The sequence below is a fragment of the Prionailurus viverrinus genome, chromosome D1 (genome assembly GCF_022837055.1).
Source record: "Prionailurus viverrinus isolate Anna chromosome D1, UM_Priviv_1.0, whole genome shotgun sequence".
Lineage (NCBI taxonomy): Eukaryota > Metazoa > Chordata > Mammalia > Carnivora > Felidae > Prionailurus > Prionailurus viverrinus.
The window spans coordinates 1211049-1234831 of NC_062570.1; the positions used below are offsets into that span (position 1 = coordinate 1211049).

At 47.3% G+C, this 23783-nt stretch overlaps 2 long non-coding RNA genes across 3 annotated transcripts; one reads left to right on the forward strand and one right to left on the reverse strand.

Annotated features, from left to right (window-relative positions):
• Positions 1-3732: 3732 nt before the first annotated feature.
• On the reverse strand, positions 3733-20575 carry LOC125176816 (uncharacterized). The gene is made up of 4 exons (XR_007156403.1): positions 20422-20575; positions 14567-14659; positions 5995-6246; positions 3733-4786 (listed from the first exon to the last, which is right to left on the reverse strand). It is a non-coding gene; the product is annotated as an uncharacterized LOC125176816 (long non-coding RNA).
• Positions 20576-20696: 121 nt separating this feature from the next.
• Positions 20697-22034, forward strand: LOC125176815 (uncharacterized). 2 transcript variants are annotated; one of them, XR_007156402.1, is made up of 3 exons: positions 20697-21030; positions 21504-21571; positions 21851-22034. It is a non-coding gene; the product is annotated as an uncharacterized LOC125176815 (long non-coding RNA). The 2 variants fall into 2 exon arrangements; XR_007156401.1 differs by lacking the exon at positions 20697-21030 and having other exon boundaries at positions 21491-21571.
• The last annotated feature ends 1749 nt before the right edge of the window (positions 22035-23783 follow it).

Here is a 23783-nt window from a genome sequence, read left to right on the forward strand (position 1 = left end):
GCTCTGCTGGGGCGGGGCTTGTCGGGGGCGCGGCCCGGACACCCGGACGCTGAGGCGCCGGGCCCCCCTGCCTCGCGGGCGAGCCCCAGAAGCTTCAGCGGTTTCCTTTCTTCTCGGAAGTGGCGGTGTTGTTGTCGGGGGCCGGAGCGGGCGCTGGGCCTCCCGGGCCCGGAAGGAGTTGTCGGGTGGTGGTCGGTGGGGCCCGGGCCACGTGGCCCAGCGGCACCGGGGAAGCTGCAGACTGGCTGAGCTGCGCGCCCCGGGGGAGGCCTCTTGTTGGGGTCGTGACCCGCTGGAATTTCTCTTCGGGGGACCCAGTCTCAGCTGTGGTGGGGGCTCTACAAATTCCTAGTTTAAATCCACACATAAAACAGCCACGATCTCTGGACAGGTGCACCCCCCTTTACGCCACTGGGCTTTCGGGAAGGATCTGCATCAGTACCCGTTGTAACAAATCCCAGGAGGAGCTTGCTTTTAGGACAGAAGCCATTATGTTCTGGGCCGCTCTTCCCTGACACCATTTCGGCATTTCGGTCTTGTAGGAACGACGCACTTTCCATGGGGGTCCTGTACCCCACGCTGTACCTCATCCTTGGCCGCCCCTGCCCTCCAGCTCTGTGCCTGCAGAGCCCAGTGGAGAGGGGAACCAAGCAATAGCCGGGGAGTGGAGCCACCCAGGCCCTGCTCCTCCCTTCTTTCCCTTGGGGCTGCTGCCCAGTTCTCATGGAATAACCTGTTCGGAATAGTTTGGGGCCAAGTCCCTCTTAAGCTGACGGAGCCGATTCCACTCACTTGTCTTGACTTGCAGTGACTCTAAAGTCAGCTTTTTGTTCCTGCTAAGAGCCCTGAAGGGACCTGTAGGCACTGGTAGCTGATGCAGGACAACGACAAAGATTGAGTGGGACCCCTCAGCTGAGATGGAAAACAGCAGGATCCAGGACACTTAAAATCCCTATGAATCCCCAAGCTACCACTCTCTACCCGCTGCAGATCTTTGATCTCTGACCCAGATTTCATGTCATAAAGGCCACATCGTTGCCTTGAAATGTTAAGTTCCCAAAACTATGTTAGGAGGGATATACTTACTGATCTCACAAAGTCCATCAATATGGACTTGACTGATCATAGAGACTGAAGAGGGCAATCTATCCCAGCAAGCACTCCCTGGCCTCCACCCTGCAGCAAGCTCCACTGGGGAGTCTGGGTTAGGAATAAATTGTTCTGGCAACTGCTTAGCCCACTGACCAAGCATTTCACAGCCCAGGTTCAACGTGCCTCTCCAGCCTCGGTTTGGCCACCCACGGACACGGGAGGTGTCCAGTTCCTTGGCATTGGGACACATTGTTTTCTCCTTCTGAAATGCCCCCCTCTGTTCTCTCGACCATCCTACATGTGAGTCTTCCTTTCAGGCTTGGTGTACATGTACCTGGGAATCTGGGGTAGAATGGAAGATGCCCCCAGAAGAGAAATGAGAAAGTCTGGAAGACAAAATGTGAACATGACAGTTTCTTCTGGAACTGACCTTGACCTGAATGACCTCCATCCTGTTGTCTGATTTCCGCACCACCAGCTTTGCTTTGGTAGTCACGGCACAGAACTGTGGGTGGGCCCACAGTTTCCTCCAGTGTGAGGGGGCTGGGGAAGGAAGGGACCATGTCCTTCCTGTCCTCCTGCAAAGTCCTAGGGAAGGTCTGCCCTCCCCGGGGAGATCTGCTTCTGCTTCCACCACTGCACCATTAGACCCTGCTGATGTGAAAAGTTCAAACAGCACAGGAGCCCTTGGCGATCTAGCTGTCCCCCACCTTCCCAGCCTCATGTCTGGATCCCTCTCTGCAACCTCATTGGACTCCTCGAAGTTCTCCAAATGTTCCGGGGCCTTCTGTGCCCTGCGTGTTTGCTCTTGCTCTTCCTTTTGCCAGGATGCCTTCTGACGTCCTCTCCTGGTCAGTTTTCAGTCACCTTTCGAGATTCCCTTCCTACCTCTTCTTCTCCCCAGTCACCCAGGCAGGTTTTGGTGCTCACATCTCCCCGCTCATACTTTGACCAGCTTGGTCACCCTACTTCTACCCTCTTCCCACCGCAGCCAGAGTGATCCTTCTAGAATGTAAGTCAGATGATGCTATTCCCCTGCCTGCCACTTTCCAGAGTCCAAAATCGTGGCCCTGCGCAACATGGTCCTTGGCTGCTCTTTGAGCCCCATTTCCTGCCCTCTCCCCCTTCACTTACTCAGCCCCAGCCTCCTTTTAGTTTTTTAGAAATGCCACATCAGTTCCCACCCCAGAGCCTTTCTGCGTACCACCCCCTCATGTCATTTAGCTCTCTGCTCATCTCAGAAAAGCTTTTCTTGGAGACTGCACCTCACAGTTTTATGTGTCTTGGTGGCACCTGCCAGTTTCCATCGTTACGCTCATGTATATGCTCAGTGTTTGTCTCTCCTCCAGGGACGCAGGTCCCATGAGAACCGAAGAGTGTCTCTGGATGCAGGTTTCTGGTTCGGCTCCTATCCCGTATTGCTGTAACACAGTGGACACTGGTCGTACTTATGGCCACTCATCATCTTTTGAATAGCTTGTCTGCTTTTCTATCTCAAATCCTCAGCCTCCTTTGCAGCTGGGCTCCAGAATGTGTCAGAGGCTGTGCCAATCCGACTCGTGCACGTGAAGCTTCAGTCCCGGTGTGAGCAGGCAGAGGCACCAGGCCGGCCTGGAGCGCCCAGCTCTGCGGATTCCAACAGCAGCGGACGCAGGGGGCTGTGAGGCCAGCACTCACAGCAACATCCCTTCCCCTGGGGACGGGGACATAAGACCCAGTGTCTGATGCAGATGTGGTACTGGTGGGGAGCTGCAGGGGAAACAGTTTCTCACAGGACCAGTTCTGCAGGGTTCGGGGCATTATTCCTGGAGGCTTAGCCTCCGTCATGATTCTCTACACCATCCACCAATCCTGAGAGCCACCCAGCATCTTCAATGTCCTCCTTTCCTGCCAGGTCAGCAAGGGGCAGCTTTCCTTCTCCCGTCTAAGAACGCTGGCTCTATCCAGTTGTACACGCCTTTCCCCCCACCCCCAGATGGCTATAATCTCCATTAGATGCTTTGTCAATGCTGCGTGCTTACAGTATGATGGACAGTGTCCTGATGGACTTGGCAGTCTCGTGGGAGGACAGACGCACGGGCAGAGTCTAGTCACTGACACAGAGGGTGGTGGATGCCACGATGTGATACTGGACCAGCACGCACTGGAATGAGGGTCTGTGTCTTGGCATTTGTGCCTGGGAGTGTAACACACTTTCCGTCATAGAGAAGGCATTCAGTGTGTGTGTATTTGTACAACGAACGTGGGCTGGACATAAAGAGAGCAAACTACGGTACTTTTCTCCCTCAGTCATGTTTTCCCCCACCCATTCTGTATTTCCCATACATCTGTGTCTTAGACTTAAGGTCACCTGAGGATGAAGTAGAGACTGGGACCATTGTTCGTTCATTCATTCATTCAATCAGTCAATATGCAAAAATTTACTGAACTCATGTCATATACCAAGCGCGGTGCTGAGTGCTGGGAAACAGCAGCAAATAGCACAGATCTACCTGCCTCCTAAAATGACAGACCCCAGTGAGTGGCTGGAAAGGGCAATGGTCTCCAGATAGGAATGACAGAAGCTGCTTGTTAAGTCTGCACAAAAGACACGGAGATTTCATGTTCCATCACTGCAATTCCTTACATCCCACGGTCAATTTTTATTCATTCAAAGAAAAAGAGGTAATAAAGGAAGGCTCGTCCGTTTAGGTGTGCACAGGTAATTACCTTCTAACTGCATATAAGCTAATCTGTTGATAAATCAGTATTTGCATGAGGAACGAGCCCAAGTTTCCCAGACTTTGAGACCGTGAGGGAGCAGCTAATAAGACAAGGCAGTGGGAGGACTGAACAAAAGAGTGTAGGTTTGTCTGTGGCCATCTCCCTGCCGCTGCCAATTTCCTGTCAACTTCCATGTTAGCAGATCGACAGCACGTGAGCATCCACTGTGATTAAGTCTTCACAGGGCGTGCTGATTCTCTGGGCCTCCTCCCTCTCCTGTACTCTGCTGCCTTCCCCTGTGTTCTGGAGCCCCTGCTCTACTCACACCTTCTTCCTCCCTCTGCTTTTCGTTCTTCCTTCATGCTTCTTCCCCCAGAGTACAATTAATTCAAAAGGATCTACTGGGTGTCTATTTTGTATTCAATGCTCTGCAGGATTCGTGCATTAAGAGCAAAAGAAAGAACACAAGAAGCAAAAACCAAGTAAAGGTGAAGATCCAATGGCAGAGACCATACACTCCTACACAACTGGGTTTTGCTCTCCAAACCAGGAGGTCAGAGAAGAAAGTTCCGGGCAGACGACAGTTTAGAAGGAATGACTTCTCCAAAAGGGAGGGGGGAGCTGTGTCTGAAACCACAGCACTTGTCTGGGGGAGAGGAAGGGGTGGGAGTTTTCGGTGTGCGATCTGGGCAGGATCATGTCGTGAGGATGGGAGGAAGAGGAGATCCGAGATCGAGGTTTCTGGCGGTGGACGCGGGGAAGCCCCCTGAGCTCTTTCACGGTTAGTCCCTGCTTGTTTGTCAGACCTTCTCTGGAGGATGCCACAGGGATTCGGCTCACTTTCCTTTCCTCGTTCAAGTCACAGCTGACCACCCCGGCTCTTCGGTGCCCTTCCTTCCTCGAGCCTGCATATGGACATGGTCACGAGTCCCCAGGCCACCGCTGCCAGCTGCACGGATCATAAGCACTTTCTATGGCCAGAGTTTCAGGGCTAATCATGATGAAGAAATTGACAAAAGATAAAATAGCTATGATGAGGAAGTTAAAAAAAATCTGAAATAAAGTTATTACAGTTTTTTATTTAATGTTTATTTATTTTGAGAGAGAGAGGGAGGGAGAGAGGGAGGGAGCGAGAGAGAGGGAGACGGGGAGAGAGAGAATCCCAAGCAGACTCCGAGCTGTCAGCACAGGGCACAATGTGGGGCCAGAGCCCACAACCATGAGATCATGACCTGAGCCAAAATCCGGAGTCAGATGCCTCACCGACTGAGCCACCGTGCACCCCACAAAGTTCTGACAGTCTTGACCCCTGCTCAGTAGTTCCTGTCTCCCACCGGGGAGATGGAGGAATAGGCCTTAGCTTTCATCCACTCCACCAAAGTTTGAGACTGAAGGCACACACAAACACACAAGGACCCGCCAGAAGTAAGCGCTGTGCTGAGGAAACAGCAGTGTGATGGAACTGGGTGGTTACTTCAGGACAGGTACTCAGGGGAGTTTTCTCTAAGAAGGTAACTGTCAAGCTGAGTCCTTAAAAGGAGGCCTGTGAAAAAACCAGGGGAAGTACATTTCAACCAAGCCTGGGGTGTTGGGAGAGCAGAGAGGAAGCCACTGTGGCCGGAGCTTGGTGAGTAAGGGCAGAGAGGCACAAGATGAGGGTTGGGGTTATTCAGGCGAGAAGTGTGGATTTTAATTTACATATGATGGAGAGCCATTCGAGAATTGGCAAAGTGATATGTTATGATTTATATTTTTAAAACAGACTATGCCAGGGGCTCCCGGGTGGCTCAGTCGGTTAATTGCCTACTTCAGCACAGGTCATGATCTCACCGGCGAGGAGTTCGAGTCCCGTGTCAGGCTCTGGGCTGACAGCTGAGGGCCTGGAGCCTGCTTCAGATTCTGTGTCTCCCTCTCTCTCTGCCCCTCCCTGGCTCTCTTTCTTGCAAAAATAAATAAACATGTTTAAAAATTTAAAAAATACAAAAATAAAAAAGACTACACCAACTCTCTAAAGGAACAAGAGTAGAAACGGGGAATCTTGTCTGAGGCCTACTGCGTGGCGTCTCCAACCACCATAGAAGTGGCGACAACGGAAGCCGCAGATGGGTTTGGGATGTGGACTGGGTGTGGAGTTGGTTGCACGTGGCGGGTGACAGAAAGAGAGATTAAGGCTGACCCCTCGGTTTGTGGCTTGAGCACCTGGGTGGACGATAGTTCCACGTCCCATTCCTTGGAACGGGCCACTCTCAGAACTTGGCCTCAATGTCCCTCTGTCATCTCTGAGTCCCACAAGACAGCCTCTCTCCAGAACGTGGGCAGAGCGAGCCACGGTAGAACCAAGTTTCGATGATCGTGTGTTGGTGTCTCCGTGGTCAGCGGTGCTCCGTCTGGGCAGCGCTGGGCGTTACTGAAGTCCACGGTCACCCAGGAGAGGTGCACGTGGGGTATCACCTGCAATGACAGCAGACGGGAAGTAAGAACTATAGCTGAAGAGACGAAACTGGTTGTTGGAGGATCATTGCAATGCTGGGGAAATAGAACAGAAAGATTCCAACAAAAGCCCCCTCTGTAACAATATAGAAGAGAAAGAGAACATGATTTCAATGCTGGGTAAGCATGATCAGCGATAGCATGGGTGTAAGCTACAAGTGACTACAGAGTCTGGAGAGATTTTCACGTAAATTTATAGAGAAAGTGGGGGAGAGGCAGGAGAGACGAGAGGATAGACCCTCTGATGGTCTCATCATACCCGAGGGAGACTGTGAGCGGACTCAGTAAGTGTTTACACTTTCAGGGTCAGGAGGTCCAAGACTTTGCTTTGTGAGATCACAAGCTCAGACCACTTTTACCAGGTCTGCTGTGTCCTCAAGGTGATATCCTGAAGAGGGGACGGTAGGGAGGCAGTGGCCTCCATCGTCAAAGAAAACTCATCACTGTACCTTTTCAAGTGGCCATGTAATTTTTCCCAAGACCTTTCATGTAGCCCCCCCCAAATAAATAATACATGATATATGAGAATTTCATCATGTAATAAAAGCAAGGTAATACATTATAGGCATTTGTGATTTCTCCCAGGCCTTCCCCCCCAGTCCTAACTCCTAAGTCCCCTTCCAGGAGAGGGGGGAGTGTGCCAGCCCCATCCTGAACCTTCATTAAGCAGAATCAGTGGCCCAGGAGAGAGGGGCTGAGCCAAAGAAGCAAGAACGGACGCCAAGATGATGCAAAGGGCTATAATTTATTGGTCGGAAGAAGCAAAAGAAATCCAAGGAAGGGGAAAGAAAAGCAAAACAAAGAAACACAGGGATGACATTTAGAGGGAGTTTTTGGTGATGCTTTTGAGACCAGGGCTTTGAGTCACCTGAGGGCTGAAGACTCCCAGAGAGATGGATGGGGCCAAGCGGATGAAGCACTATTACGTCACATGTGGAATTACACTCAGTATTCTTCAAGTTAGGCAAAGATTCGCATGACGTTTAAACGGCCTGGGATTACTGAACTAATTTCTTACACAGAATGGGAAGCCCTTCAGGGACTGGGTTGGGTCACCCCTTATCCGAGACTCAGGAGAGTATTAACCCCGAAGGTGATGTGAAGTCAGTAGAAATCATCCACAAGTTCTTTGAGGGGCACCTACTGTAATGACATCATGGAGGAAGGAACAGAATGGTATAAGCTGTGGCCAAACTCTTGAGGCTCTTATATTTGGATAAATGAAAGTTTTCCATAGGACACATAAGTAATAACATACCACCAAAAGGGATGTCATAAGACTATGAGGGCTGCTGAGTTGGTAGGAGGGTTTGGCTGTGGTTTGCTGGGTATGAATAGCTATTTTTCCTGTTCTATTTTTTAAGTTTGCCTCTCCCAAACTGTAATAATTTTCTTAAACTTGAAGATTCTACAATTCCACCATATATACCAAACAAAAAACACCATTCTTAGAAAAAAAAAAAAAAAACGGGGGAAAAAGCACTCAGGGGTGATAGTTCTCCAGGTAATCTTTTTTTTTTCTCCTTCCCACTTTTGTTAATTTTCCCATTTTTCTAAAGTTAAAATTTTTACATATAACGTAATACTTTTAAGCCTTAATTTTAGAACTGTATGTGTAATAATGATAAAAAATGTGTTGGGCACCTGGTTGGGCACTAGATGAAAGATAAGCATGATTTAATCTTCTCTTGAGTTTAGACCCGAGGAAGAAAAGACTAAAACAAAATTCTATGATGGAGAGCAAAATCCAGAACTTATTCAAATTCTTTCCCCCAGATATATTAAGGAGACTCTTTCCAATGGTCCAGTCTTTGTGCAGACATCGCTGCCATTTGCCTGATCATATGACTCGTATCTTGGTGAGGTTAACCTCGGAAAGAAGATTGTCCTGGGACCTCAGTATTTGTTTCTGATCTCAGCCCTGCAGCTGACTTACCGTGTATGAGGTCAAGCTATCTAACCATTTTTACTCTTGACTTCTTCATCGTAAAAATAAGGGATTTACATGCGTTGCTGGTGGTAATGTAAAATGCTGCAGATGGCGTGGAAAACAGATTGGCAGTTCCCCAGAGTCCAATACAGAATCATCCTATTACCCAACAATTTTACTCCCAGGTATATACTCAAAGGAATGAAAAATGGACTCAGATATTGTAAATCCAGTATTTACAGCATTTTTCACAATACTGACAAAGGGAAACAAGCGTCCATCAGCAAAGGAACAGATAAACCGAATGCGGTAAACGCATGGAAAATGTTCGACACTCAGTTCCCTACACCAACAAGCAATGCTCAGGCACCAGCTGTATGCGCTACAGTTTAATTCACCTCTGACACTACCTACCTGGAGAGAGCTTCAGATGGCACAGGTGAAGGGTTCAATTCTCCCACGCCCAATACACACACACTTCGGTGGCCAGCTGCCAGTCACCCCGGTTGTTAGTCGTGCTTCTGACCGACTGGCTATAAATCAGAGGTTCCAAGGGCCTGTCCTTGGGTTCGATTTACTGGAGTGGCTCACTGAACTCAGGAAACCCCTTTAGTCACTGGAATACTGGCTTACTATAAAAGGACAGAACTCAGGAACCACCAGACAGGCTTACTATAAAAGGACAGAGCAAGGAATGGGGATAGGGCACGGGGCTTTGCCTGTTCCAGGGAGCCACTGGCCCCCAGATCTCCACAGTGTTTACCAACCGGGATGCTCTCTGAACCCTGTCCTTTCTGAGTATTAATGGAGGCTTCATTACATAGGTACGGTGATGTAACCATCACCTGTGGGCCGCGTTTTTACCTACAGCCCCTCTCCCCTCCCTGGAGGTCAGGGGCTGGGACTGCAGTCTCCCGTTCTGTGAGTCACCTGGCTGGTCCCCCTGGCAACGAGTTATCTTGCTCTAGTGACTGAGGGGCTTTCCAAAAACCACCTCATTAACATAACAAAAGACACCTTGAACTTTCTCAGACTTCGGAAATTCCACGAGTTTTCTTTAGATGCTGTCCTGCTGGAAAGGGAAATGAGCACCAGTATGCTTTTCTTATAAAAGACGGGGCGCCTGGCTGGCTCAGTCCGTAGAGCGTGCGCTCTTGATTTTGGGTTGGGCGTGGAGCCTGCTTCAAAAAACAATCCCACTATACACCATACCATGGAATATTCTTCAGCCGCAAAAGGGAACAAAATTCTGAAACGTGGATGGGCTCTGGAAACATGCTAAGTGAAATATGCCAGATGTAGAAGACAAATACTATGTGATTCCAGTTAGTGATTTAGAAATATCTAAACTATCTTTGAACTCATGTTCTAGAACACCATGGCCCAAGGGCTCATGAAAGAAGAGCAAGCCTGTGTGGGCCATGACGGATGTGTTGTAACTAGTCCCCTAGACCCCGCGAGGACAGTGGAGCCCAAGGATGGCAAGTGGGAGACTGCGGGCCAAGTCCAGGGGGGAGAGGTGTTTTGTTTGGCTTTTGCAGTTTACCAACATAGCACTTAAGATTTTAAATAATTTGTTGTTAAATGTAAAACCCAGGGGTACTGCGATAAAAAATTCTCATGTCTAATTCCTCTTAAAATATTGAAAGATGCAGTCCCAACTAGCTAGAGACAGTGCTCGCCCCAAACATCCCTCCCTCTTTACTTACTCCCAGCTGGCCTCACTGATGTTGCTACCTGACTTGCCTGTCCTGTGGCATTTGAATTTGGGGCCCCTTGCATCAACCAATGATTGGGTGAATTGTTTCTGAGAGCCCTACACTTGGGTTGTCAATGCTTTAAAAGCAAAGTGTCAGAGAAATTTCTTTTTCTTAATTTAGTTCCTTTCACCTCATCTACCACACGGAATGGACTGTTCTGGGCTGCCACACAGGGTTTCAGTTTTCTGTAACTGACACAAATATATGTGAATAATTTTGTGAGCACAGAGTTCTAAAGAATGCTAAAAATAAAGAGATTTTTCATGCATGAAGTCTCTGAAGTTTGATCACTGCTTCCTTGAGTATTCAAACATTTTATAACAACGTTTAAAAGCTCTACTTTTACTAGGTTTATTTTCTATTTCAAAAGGAGTCATAAGTATCACATGAAAGTTGAAAGACAATTTAAACAATACACAGAAGTCTGTAAGAAAAAAAGTCCTTCCTGTTTGACCTCCCTAGGGGTAACCACAGGTGTTAGGTTTTTTCTCTCCAGACCTCTGTTTTTGTTTGTATGTGTGTTTTTGCGCATATAGTTATGCAGAGATTTGTACGTGCAATCATATGAACATGGAAACATACAACAGGTCTTTTTTTTCCACAGAAAAGAATTACACTGTAGTTATTGTTTCACAACTTGCTTTTTTAATTGGACAATGTATTGTGATCATGTTTCCATAGCTACACAAAGAGATATGCTTCCTCCTTTGCGATGACAGCATGGCATCAGTGCATGGGTATAGTTTATTTAAAATTAATTATTTTGACAGATATTTAGATTATCTCTGATTTCTCCTAATTTAAATTTACGGCACTGCACGCATCCCTCAGCCAATATCCTGGCGACACGGAAAAAGTGATTTTGAGGAGTGTATTCTTAGCAAGGAGATTATTCAGTCAAAGCATGTGTGTTTTAAAAATTCTGATCAGCATTGTGAAATGTACTTTCAAATTTATATTCCCACTCTTGTTGATACTGAACATTACCTCTTTGTCTTTTGCCAACGTGATAGGCAAGTGATGGAGTCTCATTTTGTTCAATTTGCATTTCTCTTTTTATTAACTGAGACAGCACACCTTTGGTTATTTTATTAGGCATTTGTACTTCCTCTTCTGGGAACAACGTGTTTACATCCTTAGTTGCTTAACTCTTATTTACGTACATGAAAATATATCTACAGATCTATAAACTAAGAGATGTTGCAAAACCCAGCTCCTGGCTCGGTGAGAATGTTTGCTCTTGTTCCTGGCCAGTGTATCAGCTTCCTCTTGTCGTGGCTTGTAGATGTCTGAATCAACGGTAAGATAAGTAACTTCTGTTCTTCTCCCAGAACAACTAGCTTGGTGTGGTGTGTAATTTAAAAAGAAAGAAATGACAAAGGTCTCTCACTGGCCTTTAGAAGATCGTCATCGAATGCTATGAAATGCACATGGGAGCAAGTACAACAAAAATAATAAAAATCAATTGCCTTTGATCAGTGCTTTGCAGTTTGTGTTCTTTTGATAAATAAGATGTAAATAAATAATGAAAAAATTAGGTAAAAAAGATAAGCACTGTAACATAACAGGGCTTTAGGGGAAAGAGAAATAAATTGGTGCTGTGGGGAGTGGTATTGTGGAACAGGAGAGAATTCTGAGGACAATGGAGAGATGGAAGATAGGATGAGAAGGATTTTTGTGGGTAGAAGAGACAGAACAAGAGGGTGAGGGTCTATCGGGGAAAGAAAGATCATTGCCATCTGAATTGAGCATCGCATTTGGAATGTCTGGGAAGTGGCCACAACAGTGAAGAATCCTCTACCAACGTTTCTTCCTTTGAGCACCATGCTACCGTTAACTCAATCTTGAGGTTATATTATACTTTTTTTAAAAAATTGGGTTAGCAATACTTATGTTGGTCAAAATAGACCTTAAAACAAAGACCGTAACAAGAAACAAAGAAAGTCACTACATGATGATAAAGGGAACAATCCAACAAGAGGATGTAGCAATAGTAAATACGTATGCACCCAACATGAAAGCATCTAAATACATAAAGCAAATATTAACAGACATAAAGGAAGAAATTGACAGTAATACAGTAATAGTAGGATCCTTTCATGCCCCACTTACATCAATAGATACATCATCCAGACAGAAAATCAGTGCGGAAATAGTGGCTTTGAATGACACACTGGGCCAGATGGACCTAACAGATATATCCAGAACATGCCCATCCCCAAACAACAGAATGCACATTTTTTTCAAGTGCACATGGGACATTCTCCAGAAGAGATTGCATTTTAGGCTACAAAAGAAGTCTCAATAATTCAAAAAGACTGAAGTCATACCATGCACCTTTTCTGACCACAACGCTATGAAATTTGAAGTCAACCACAAGAAAAACTCTGGAAATACACAAATACAGGCAGAGCAAACAGCATGCTACTAAGAATGAATGGGTCAACCAAGAAATCAAAGAAGAAATTAAAAAATACATGTAAACAAATGAAAATGAAAATACAACTGTCCAAAATCTCTGAAATGCAGCAAGAGTGGTTCCAGGAGGGAAGTTTATAATAATGCAGGCCTGCTCAAGAAATAAGAAAAGTCTCAAATGAACACCATAGCCTTACACCTAAAGGAGCTAGAAAGAGAGGACCAAACAAAACTTCAAGCCAGTGGAAGAAAAGAAGACAGAACAACGGGGAGAGTGTCTATCTGGGAAAGAAAGATCACTCCCCTTTGAATTGAGCATGGCATTTGGAACATTTGGAAGTGACTGTAGAGGGAAGAATGCCCTATTAACTTTCTCCCTTTTGAGCACCATACTCCAGTTAACTCAATTGCAAGTTATTTCATAATTTTTTATCAGCCACATCTCATATGACTGGTTTATATTGAGTTTGAGGTGAACAGAAATCTTCTGGTGTTTGCACATGGACCTTGTCTGTGACCACAGGAGGAAGATGCCACGTCTGAACCATCCTGTCCCTGACACAGTCACACGGTCACAGCAACATCCGTGAACTCACTGATTCATTCCTCCGTTCATCTGTTACAACATTCCAAAGACAGGTATCCCCGCCCACTCTGCATTAGGACTCTGTGCCCGGTCCTGGGGACACGAAGATGAGAACGTCAAGTTCCCTTCCTTGTGGAACACGAGGACCCCCACAGGCTGGGGGGAGGGAAGGCTTAGCTGCTCAGCTAGCTGCGACACTCCAGTCTCCAGGTGTCAGAGATAACACGTCGGAATCTGAGTTGCTTGAGGGCCTCCGGGTCTTGTGCACTCTTGTTACCGAGCGCTGGCCTTGCTGGGTGCCTGGAGCTCAGGGACTGGTGACGTGAGCTCCTGAGGAGGTGGTGACCCACAGTCTCATTCAGGGTGGCCTTGGTCTTAATTTATACTGTATTTTGTATTCTATCTGTTCACAGGTGAGTAGGCTTCAGTGGAAGAAGGAAGTTGTACTGAGGCTTAAAATAGTATTTCTTTTTTTTTTTTTTTTTTTTTTTTTTAAATTTTTTTTTTCAACTTTTATTTATTTTTGGGACAGAGAGAGACAGAGCATGAACGGGGGAGGGGCGGAGAGAGAGGGAGACACAGAATCCGAAACAGGCTCCAGGCTCTGAGCCATCAGTCCAGAGCCCGACGCGGGGCTCGAACCCACGGACCGCGAGATCGTGACCTGGCTGAAGTCGGACGCTTAACCGACTGCGCCACCCAGGAGCCCCTAAAATAGTATTTCTTATTAACCAGATGGTTTAGGTGACCCTCTAGCATATTAGAAAGGTGCTATGGCTGTAAGGACAGTGGCATTATAATCTAACATAGTTAGACACCGGTTACTTCTTTGAAGGTACTTATGTTCAGATTGTCTGGTTTTGAATTGTCTTGTTGCTTGTTGTAAACCATAAGTTTAACAATAATAAAGTATCTAATTTTCAACTCCCTGGGTTTCTGTATTAACAAAACAATTTGTATTTTCCCCATATCAAATAAATCAGATACTGTATTTATAAAACACCAATGAAAAAAGCCTGACTTCAGGGTTAAGACAGGCATAGTGAATGACACTGCCGTTAAGTGTTAGAAGACCGGACTTCTGGCCTCATTTCTGCCACTTCTAATTGTGGAGCCCAAGCCACAGACGTATAGCTCTAGTTTCCTCTTTGGTGAAATGAGAATGAGGAGTACTGATAAATATGTGTATACACACACACACACACACACACACACACATACACACACACGTTTTGGAAACAGCTTATTTTTTTTAAGTTTAGTTATTTATTTTGAGAGAGAACGAGGAGGGGAAGGGCAGACAGGGAGGGAGAGAGAGAATACCAAGCAGGCTCTGCACTGTCAGCACGAGGTCTGACGTGGGGCTCAAACTCACGAACCGTGAGATCATCACCTGAGCCAAAATCAAGAGTCAGACACTTAATCGACTGAGCCATGCAGGCGCCCCAGGAGGACTTATTTGACAAAGGAGTGTCTTATGTCCCATCCAACAGCAATGTGGAACTGTACCCATGAATTCAGGGGACACGAGTGTGTGCTGACTCCAGAGATGTGAGGCTGGGCATCTGCCCCGCTAAACATACTCACTGTGGCGTCCAAAGCCTGATTCTCCATCCGTCCTTGCCTCATCTGCAAGCATCAGGGAAGCCCCTTAGTTTCTCAGAACTTCCATTTCTTCAGCTGGGATATGAGAATAATAAGAGCACCTCTGTCAAAGTGATGTTAGAAAGAAGACATGAGACAATTCATAGAAAACCCCTACTTTTGCATCTGGCTCAGCAAGTGGTCAGTGTTACTTCTGTCTTCATCTAAAATACTTAGGTCTAGCTTCCCTATGCTTCCTAGGTTTCCCTATGCTTTCCTATGGTTTCATACGGTTTCTCCAGCCAGTGAGGCTCAAGCCTCTAGGATTATGCAAAAATGTTACTGATTTATAAATATTGTCACTGACAGGTGCTGGATAGCAGTAATAATTTTAATAATTTGGTCAGAATTATAATTTGAATGAAATCAACACAATACAGCTCTTATGAGCGGCAGGCCATGTTCTAAGAACGTTACATACATTAACTAACTCAGTCCCCAACAAGGAGGGGCACTATTATTATCATCCCCTTTTTATACACGAGGAAGTCCAAGGGACAGGCCACACAGCTAAGTGGCAAAGGGTATTTAAAGCCAGGACGTTTGCGTCCAGAACTCATGTTCTTAACTACTTTGTTTGACTGATTTATTTTTAAAATTATTATTTTTTTTAATGTTTATTTATTTTTGAGAGAAAGAGAAAGAGTGCACACGTGAATCGGGGAGGGGCAGAGAGAGAGGGAGGACAGAAGATCTGAAGCGGGCTCTGTGCTGACAGCAGTGAGCCTGACGTGAGGCTCAAATTCACTAACCGTGACTTGGTGACCTGAGCTGAAGTTGGGTGCTCGACTGACTGAACCACGCAAGCGCCCCTACTTTGCTGACTGTTTTATAAAAACTGTATACACTCCTGAGCACGTATTTGCTTTAAACATCAGAAAGTTTTAAGAAGTCTGGGAAACCCTAGGCTTAATGATGAAATATGAGAGGAAAGACCAGGTAGACTAAAATATTAAGATTTTCCGTGATAATAAAGAGAGAAAACACTAAATAAAGGGAAACTTTTTGAAATGAAATCAGTGAAACTCTGTGAGAATGGTCAAGTAGAATTACCAGTGTCACTGGCAATACAACATCCTAGACACCTCAGTTGACTTTCACAGTGAAAACGCATACAAATGCTGGATAAAGGATAAAGGGACATTTAGAAAACTAGACTTCAACAAATTGATGAAGTTAGGAATCTTCAAAGGCTAAACGGGAAGTGAGAAAAGCAAAAATACAAACAGGCCAAAGAGCTGGCTTTCTCCATGAGGACCTTTGCTAAACCAACCTCTGGTTTTCAAGTGACGGGGTTCAGGACACACTACCCTGAAAGATGAGGGACAGCGTTAGAAGAGGGCAGAAGCGGGCGGTCTCTCTGGCCTCCCCTGACCCTTCTCCCCGATGCAGGTCATGAGACCCTCCAGTGAGAGGGGTCCTCCCTATACGAGGAGAGAAGGAGCAGCCTCACCTCCGGGGTAAGGGAGAAGAATCCCAACAGGCAGGCCTGGCTAGGCCTCCTCCAGCTCACCCCTTCATCCCCTTTGTCCTATCCCACTTGTCCATCCTGTCCCCTCACCATCAAACCTGGTGTAAAAACACTGGTCATTTCCCTATGAAAGTTCTCAGGTCACGTAAAACTTCTATTAAATGAATTTGTACTATTTGCTCCTATTAATCTGTCCTTGTCGGTTTACTTTCCGGATCCAACTAGGGACCCTGAGAGGGGTGGAAAACTTTTTTCCTCCCCTGCAGGAGCCCTTGAGGGACACAGGGGCCAGGGCCTGGGAGAGCAAAGAGCAAAGGCCTGGAGATTCCAGTGTCCTCTTAGTTTTCTTCCTCTCTCTTTCCTTCTGGAAGCTGGTCACATACCAGTCATCATTCCTGGCCCTCCTCCTTCAGCCATGCCTCTTCCTCAGTGGGTAGGAAGTGTAGTCGCAGGAGTCTCCTGGCGGCCTGGGGCCTCCCTCCCTCTAGCTGGCTCTGCAGCCTCCACTCTCCCAGCTGCCCTTTCCCAGGCACTGTGCCTGGGGGGGAAATGGTGAGTCAGAAGTTTCTACTAGGGACGAGTGACAAGCAGATCTGAGTAGAGACAGATTCTTTTCTGTCTTCCCATGGAAGAGAAAGGTTAGCCTCCCATGCGCTCGCCATCCGTTGTAGGAGCGTTAGCGCTCTGGCATTTACCTCTCAATTTAAGCTTTCATTTGTTGTTTCATTCAATAAATATTTATGAAGGGCCCAGTCTGTGACAATTGGTTAAGTGCTGGGGACATAAGAAGGGGGGTGAGACGTATTCCCTGCCCTTCCAGAGCTTGAGTGGAACTCTCAGGAGTGGGCTGTTTCTAACCCCAGCTTGCAAACAAAGCGCGTGAAGCTCGGAGAGGCCAAGGGAAGAGTGGTCACAGGATTAAGGCTGCACCTGTCCCTTCTCTGGCCCTCGCTCCTTCTACCACACCCGCCGCTCACTGAGGATCTGTGCTAGCAAAGGCTTTTGGGTGGAAAATGACAGAAAAGGAAATCGAACTACCTTAAACTAAAACAGGAATTTGGGAATTAGGAATGAAACCAAGCCCTAGGAAGGGGAAGGGAGGGTGCGGGCGCCAGGGGAGATCCGGCCTCAGGGAATCCTACGGACAGTGTTGAGAGCCTCTCCCTTGCTCTTGTATCTTTTGCATCCCCATAGTTTGGACTGACCTGTTACCTACTATGTCAGACAGATTCTCTCCAGGCACGGGGTGGGGGTGGGGGGTGCAGCCTACCGGCAGTCTGTCCCGCATCCTAATGACTCATGACAAAGGAAAAAAGGCTACTTCCCTGCTACCTACAGTTAGAACAATTCTGGGGAAAGTGGATTTATTCTACGTGTACCATAAGCACACCTCTGGAGCCGCCCTTGACACCAGAGGGGTGAGGAGTTCTGATCGCCTCTACCTGTGTCCCCCTACTTCTGTAGCCAAGGATGACAATGCTTATAATGGAAAGAAGGGGTGGTGGCCCCAATGCGGCCACTGCATGCTGAGAACAGTGCCAACACTCAGTAGGTACCTGATGACATCAGCCAAAAAAGAAGCAGCAATCCCAATAAGGGTCTGGCACAGCACCTTTACGTCAGTACTAATGGTACCATCTTCTAATATTCAAATGCTGTATTGATGAGCTTTGTTCTACTAGATAGGCCCTAAAAAATTAATTAGGAAGCCTGTCCTGCTTTATTCTTGTCTAAATAACATTCGACATATATGTTCCTTGATGTTTAAAAAAAAAATTCACCCGTAAAAACATTGGGAACTAGGTTTTGGAAAAGGATGCTGATACTTATTTAAAATTCTTTCCTGGCCAGGGGGGGCGCCTGGCTGGCTCAATCGGTGAAGCATGCGACTCTTAATCTTGGGGTTGTGACTTCAAGTGAGGAGCAGGAAAATAAAATTTGAGTAACTGGTATACAAAACACAGCCCGACGCCTTACTTTTAGATTCAGTAAAATCACTCTCTCACATTACTGTAAATGTTTCTAAAGAGTATCTCCGTTTCTTCCTTGCCTTGGGTTGGACTGGGAATCACCTTTTCAGGGAGGGGAACTCGCAGCAAGGTTGTGCAATAACGCCCGTGTCGGCACCGTCAAAGACCACCAGGCACGCACCTGCTCCTGAGCAAGCAGGGTTGTTGCTCAGTGTATCCAGGGAGACAGCGCACCCTGCAACACGTTAGCAAGAAGTGACTGAAAAGGACTTTTTGGGGGAGGATTTTGGCTTCTGTTAGGTCATACTGAGACATGGTTGGATGCTGTCCTCAAGCAGGGGCAATTCTATGAGTGGGTACAGGACGAGGACAGGGATAAACAGAATCCAAAGCTTTCACTGGCCCAGAGACAATGGCCAGTCATTTCCGCTAGGATGGAAAACATTTTGGTTATTTTTGTGGCTTGGACGTGTTCCTGTTTTTGTCTGTGTTCAGACAAGCTCACGGAGCCGCCCGGTCTCAGGATGTTCTGTGAAACTGTTTGTGCACTCACTAGTGGTGAGGGCCGGGCCAGAGGCAGGGTGTGGTGAGGGCCAGGCCCAGAGGCAGGGTGACTTTCTCTTTCCCACGGCTGTGAGGGGACAAGTGGGCTGTAAAAGGTTAAAAACATTTGAAGGTAAAGGAACCGGATGTGGGGAGTCGCTCACATGCAGGGTTTGTGCCCCCGCAGGCCTGGGCTGGAACTCAAGAGTCTGCATTTCTAACCAGTCACCAGGCCCAGGCGTTGCTGATGATGCCAGGGCCAGGCCATACTCGGAAAACCAGTGAGGCTGGTGAAGGTTATCAAAGGTGGGGATGTTTACAGGAAGGAAAGACCTACTGTAGTTAGCCGTGTTCCCAGGATAAAGTCTAGAGCTTTCTGGAAATACTCTGGTGTGGTTCTGACCCTGGGCTGCACTGTGCCTGTTCCTGGTTTAAATCACCACTCTCTGAGGGGCATGTTCACAAAGGAAGATTCTGTCCAAAGTAATGGGTGCAGATGGTTGACAAATAAGTTTGTCATTAACGTGAAAATAAGTTATGTGTTTATGGTCCACATTCCAGGAAGATCCCAGTTACAAAGAAGCAGATCCATTTTAGGAAAATGGGTTTGAAAACCAGCAATTCAACTGGATTATCTGCAAACTGACTTATTCACAAGTAGATGTTGAACAAAATGCAAAGTAACTCTCACAATCCCCTTTTTACCTATTTTATTCTGTGGCCTTAAGACACAATTCCTTTTGTAAGGAAGATGTAATTGCTTATCCTTTTGAAACATATACATGTCTGTACCCAAAAAATTGAGTTTCTGCCTGACTTTGTTCATTCTTTCCTGAGACATCTGGTGAAGAGAGGAAGTGGTAAATAGGGTGGAAACGGCGGGATCTCTAATTGTTCTGAATAAAGGTTTTGACTTTCCTCTACATTTGGCTGCAGAGGGGATAAAAGGAACCAAGTGTGACCTATTATGTGCTGGCTACTTTATTATGTTGACTGGGTTACAGAAGAACTTTGACCAAGTCCTTGTCCTCAAGGAGGCTCCAGTCCATTGGAGGGACACAGCCACAATCGGCTAGAGAGAATAAAGTGTCACGGGTGTTGTGACAGACATTTGGATAAGGACGTTGTGACTGGCAACCACAGATACTAAGTGAGGAGGGAAGATGGGAGATGACAGGGGAGAGCGGAGGCAAAGTTCACAGCGGAGCTGACCTTGGGGTTGAGCCTTGAGGTGGAGGAAGGACTGAAGGAGGGCGAATCCCAGAGGGAGGCGGCGGGGTCAGCCTGTCCGGGGCGGGGGGGGGGCGGGGAATACCAGACCTGTCCCCAGCGAGCCGGCGGTCCTCGCACACGCGTGAGCAATGCCGTCCCTGTCCCACCGGCACCCCTGGAGAGTAAGACGGAAGAGGGGACTCCCTTCCGTCCCGCACGGGTCTCCTTCCCAAGATAAAGCGCATCAAGACGAGATGGGAGAGAAGGCACCTCCCGGCCGGCCCGGTCACCGGTGAGCGGTGCGGGGTCGGGGCCCGCGGCAGGTGGAAGGGCGGGGAAAACCGGTGCGGAAGGGCCACCGAGAGACCCGCAGATACAAGCTTGAGCCCCGAGCCGGGATCCGCTGCAGGTTTGCAGCTAAGACCGGAAACCTGGGGACGCGAGAATCATGACCTCTCTTCGTGGCCCTCACCCGTGGGGCAGCGTCACGTGGCTTCCAAGCTGCCGGCACCTCGGGCCGAAGAGGGCCAGCGTCCGCCGCCCCAGCAGCTCGCACCCCCTCCAGTCACGCCCTGGGGCCCCTCGGGCCCACGTGGCCTCACCTGCCTGTGGTCCTCGTCGGCACCGTGCTGTCGGCTCCGCCGCTTCTGGCAGTTTCCCGGACACATTTAGGACGCTGGAATATTGGCCCAAGCTCTGAAACCCCGGCGCCGAAGGAGGTGCTCCCGGGGGAACCCCTCGCGTTGCGTCTGGAGGCCTGCAGCGTCCTGGGTCCCGCCTGCCCGGCCCGTGCGCAAGCGCACCTCTCCCCGCCCGCCTGCCGCCGTCAGCTCCCGCCCGCCGGTGCGCATGCGCACACGCGTTTCTGACACCGGTTCTCCCCAACGTCCAGCTGCGTGTCCCACGTTTTCGCTCAGCCCCACGCTGTGTCCCTGAGGAGGCCTCAGATCCCACCCGGTCAGGGCTCAGTCCCGGGACTCTGTTCCTCAACCCCCATTTCAGTTGTGGGTCGTGAGGGGTGGGTCCCCAGGGTCCTCGCGACTTCTGTCCACCTTGGCTGGACATCTCGCGATCGCGCGATCGCACGCTCGCCCTCGTCAGAGTAAAGCATTTGCTAGGGCAGCTCTCAGAACTCAGGGAAACACGTTTACCCGCTTATTAAAGGACACGACAAAGGTGCAGATGAACAGCCAGACGAAGAGTCGCGTGGGGTGAGTTCTGGGAGGCCCCAGAACAGGAGCTTCTTAGCCCCTTGCTTTAGGCATGATCAGTCCATTTTCAGCCCCTCTCCCTTCCCGAGAGAATGGAGGGTGAGGGTGCTGAAATTTCAAGCTCCTAATCCTGGCTTGGTCTTTGTGGTGAAAGGACACCCCCTGGGGTCACCTCATACAAGTAAAAGACACTCCGATCAGCCAGGACATTACCAGGGTATCAGGAGGCCTGTGCCAGGAATTGAGGGGAGGAGACCAACACGTATCTTTTCTGTCACTTCGTGGTGGTGTGGCCTCACACGGAGTCCCCTGCCTCTGGTCAAGATGGCTTTGGGATTCTTCTGTTGAGTCTGGGCGCTGGGATCCTGGCTCCACTTGGTGGGTCGCAGGGACGGCAGTCACTGGTGCTGGAGTCAACTTACTTTTGTGTAGATGTTGACAGTTTACTTGCTTTATTTATGGTGCACTTCCAGCTTCCCAGGGAGGTGAATGTTACGATTCCTACACTGCCAGTGAGAAGCCTACAACCCAGACAGACCAGGTACGTTTACCCTGTGATTCGGCTCATGCACAGCCTCAAACCCACGTCCGTCGTGGCAGGTTCACCCCGTGGGTAAGGTATTGTGGGAGACAGGGGCTGCTGTTACTAACTACCAGGAGAGCGGGTGTCACGTGGAGCTCTCCAGGGCAGACTGGGGAGTGTGGGCAACTGGTTATCTGTCTCTTTTTAAAAGAACAAATTGTAATTTGGGTAATCGTTTTCACTTTTGAAAATTCTCCATCTTACTGATTTGTAACCTTAGTTTTATTATTTCTTTAGGAAGGATAAGATTGCCATTTCCTTTGATGAAGCCAATTTAACTCTCGTATGAAAACTTGATGAAAGACAGTACACTAAAAGTAGATTACAGTCCAGTCTCACTGGTGAATACTGATGCAAACATCCTAATGTGTACTAGCTCACTGAATTCAATGATTAAAAGAATATACTATATTGTGATAAATTATGGTTAACGTTTAGGAATGTAAGGAGAAAAATACTACGTTAGAAAAAAACTATTAATGTAATTTCATATACTAACAAGCTAAAGAAGGAAATACTTAAGAACATTTCAACAGATGCACAAAAAGCATCTTATTTACTATGTAAGTTAGTAGAAAACTAGAAACAAAAAGAAACTTCCTCAATGGGATAGAAAAGTATTTATCTTTTTACCTGGAAACACTTGAAAAGCATTCCCTTTAAGATCTGGAACAATGCAAGACTCATGCTATCATAATGTTCTACATAACACTGGAGGTTCAGGCCAATGTAATAAGACAGGAAAGAATACTAAGAAATACAAGGATTGGATGGAAAGAGATGAGATCATCACAATCGTAAGTATTGTGATCATTTACACGAAGACTAAAAACCAACAGACTTTTGGAAATAATAAGAAAGGTCAATATTATAAGGCCAATGCACAAAAATCAGTAGCACCCCTCAATATCAGCCATAATAAAGTCAAGAAGATAGTAGACAATAAAATACCAAAACAACAACAACCAAACTGCAAAATATCAAGGACTTAAGAGACAAAAATTCACAGGGTCATTACAGAAGAAAATTTAAAACTCCAGCAAAGGGTATAAAGAAAGAGTTGAATTAATAGTGAGATGAATCGTCTTCAATATTTAAAGGTAACAATTTTTCCCTAATTTAATGCAGTTTCAAGCAAAGTCACGGTCACCTTTGGGGAGATCCTGCCCTGCTCATATTTGGAATGAGTCCTCCACTGAGTGAGTCTTGGTAGAAGGCAGGAACCCCTCTGTGGAAGTGGAAGAAGGGCCAGACACCCCTTCTTGCTCTTTGGAAACTAGCATATGAGTACGTGATCCGAGCTCAGACATGAAATTCTCTTTCTCAGGGTTCTGAATCCTGAGTGGTGCAGTGATGCGGGAAGGGTTCAGAGGACTTTTCACTGTGGCAGCCTCCATGTTGGCATCCCAGCAGGTGCTCCCTTCTGTCTGTCTGTCCTGCTGCCACCTGCTCTTCCTTGGTTCACGCCCAGATTTTGAGCCTGTTTCTCTGGGCTTTTTCCCAAGATCTCCAGTTAACTCCGATGTCTTCTGCAGTAAATTCATTTCTACATTACATCAGATAGAACCAGCTTCTGTTGCTTGTAATCAAGAACCTGGAGCTGGGAACCTTGCCAAAATATTTCTGATCTTCATGTGGAAGAATTCAAGTCTGTGAATAACTAAGACCAGGAGTTGGCAAACTTTTTCTGTAACAAATACTAACCATTTCAAGCTTTGGTGGCTGGATGCAACTACTCAACTCTACTGTCACGGGGCTCAAAAGGAGCCATTGGCAGTATGTAAGCAAATGGGCATGGTTGTGTTCCAATAAAACTTTAATGACAAATAGTTGGTGGGCAGAGTTTGGCCCAGGGGCTGTAGTTCCCTGATATCTGATTAAGACAGTCATAAAGAGGTACCTGGGTGGCTCAGTTGGTTAAGCATCCAACTTCAACTCAGGTCATGATCTCAAGGTTCATGGGTTCGAACCCCACGTTGGGCTCTGTGCTGACAGGTCAGAGCCTGGAGCCTGCTTTGGATTCTGTGTCTCCTTCTCTCTCTGCCCTCTCCCACTTGTGCTCTGTCTCTCAAAAATGAATAAATTGTTAAAAATTTTTTTTAATAAAAATAAATTAAAAAAATAAAAAAGTCCTGAAAAAGAAAAGAGGAGACAGACTCACCCTACTAAC